This window comes from Myotis davidii, unplaced genomic scaffold (assembly GCF_000327345.1).
Source record: "Myotis davidii unplaced genomic scaffold, ASM32734v1 scaffold3753, whole genome shotgun sequence".
Taxonomy (NCBI): Eukaryota; Metazoa; Chordata; class Mammalia; order Chiroptera; family Vespertilionidae; genus Myotis; species Myotis davidii.
In genome coordinates this window covers 5,027-6,268 of record NW_006284459.1, presented here as the reverse complement: position 1 = coordinate 6,268, position 1,242 = coordinate 5,027, and the positions used below count along the sequence as shown (strand labels likewise).

At 52.5% G+C, this 1,242-nt stretch overlaps 1 non-coding gene across 1 annotated transcript; it reads right to left on the bottom strand.

Moving 5' to 3' along the window:
• LOC102771192 lies at positions 1 to 1,082 on the bottom strand. Its single transcript, XR_001515981.1, has 3 exons — positions 1,004 to 1,082; positions 764 to 860; positions 1 to 68 (listed from the first exon to the last, which is right to left on the bottom strand). It is a non-coding gene; the product is annotated as an uncharacterized LOC102771192 (transcript).
• Between the last annotated feature and the right edge of the window lie 160 nt (positions 1,083 to 1,242).

Here is a 1,242-nt window from a genome sequence, read left to right as displayed (position 1 = left end):
GCTTCTGGCTTAGTAGGAGCAGATGAAGGGCAGGCGACTTATACAACATTTTCGTCGCCAGCGACCTCCTAAAAATAGAAAACACAGTGGTGTCAGCTGCCAGGAGTGTGTGGCCCGTGCCCCCTTTGCCCTCCAATTGTCATGATATGTTTGCACCCCCCCCCCACTAGCTTGTGTTTATTGAGTTTTCACTCTAGGAAGACAGGGTGCTGAGTGCTTTCTGGGGGCTGCTGGCTAATCCTCACAATCACTTCCAGAGGGAGGCACTCTCATCATCCCCACTGCACAGATGAGGAACCTGAGGCTCAGCAAGGAAATCACTGGCCTGAAAGCCAGTGGGCAGGTGGCAGAGCTGGGATGGGAATTGGGGCAGCCTTTCTCCAGCGTGTATGGCCTTAGCCACAGTCCTGAGTCCCTCACGTCTGGCATTCAGCCATTCCTAATTCGCACATCTCTCCCTCATCCCTCATCCACAACTTTCATTCACCTTGGGTATTCTTAAGTGTAACATCAATAGCAGAGGAAGGAAAGAAGATCCCAGGGCCCCAGCCGAGCTTGGACTGTGAGGATGGAGAGCCCCATCCAGCCCTCACACAGGGCACCCCTTTACTCTACTTCACAGCCCTCCTCACAGACAGGACGTTGGTTCTCCAGTTGTGGGGAGGCTGTGAGTTTGAGGTGTGCTCAGGCAGCTCAAAGGGACAGTGTATAAGAGTCCACCTTGCCATCCCTTCCCTTTGCCCTGGTGCCCAGTTCCCCTCACCTCTAGTGCATAGGGTCACACAGCGGCCACGCCCATGATGATGAGCCCAGTTACTAAAATTTACAGCACTCCCATCAATCCAGTGTAACTTTCTGAACTAGAACGAGAGAGGGGATAGGCTGAGTCAGAGGCTGAGGTCCAGGAAGACAGGCAGATCCAGAGGTTCCTGAAAATGCCCACTGAGTGTCCCTTTCTGGGCACTGCCCACCCAGCTAGGAGCCAGATATGCTGGACACCCACCCCTGAGGTTTGCAGGCAATGACAATAGAAGAGCAGTGGTCCCTCCCCGCCTCACACAGCCAGGCTTCTCAAACTTTCTGTGAATACAAGTCTCCTGCAGATCTTTTTAATGTGGAGATGCTGATTCAGGAGGCTCCAGTGGGGCCCAATACTGTGCATTCCTAATAAGCTACTAGGCAATGCTAATACTGCTTGGTCCATGGACCACACTTGAGTAGCAAATATAATAGAACTTATTC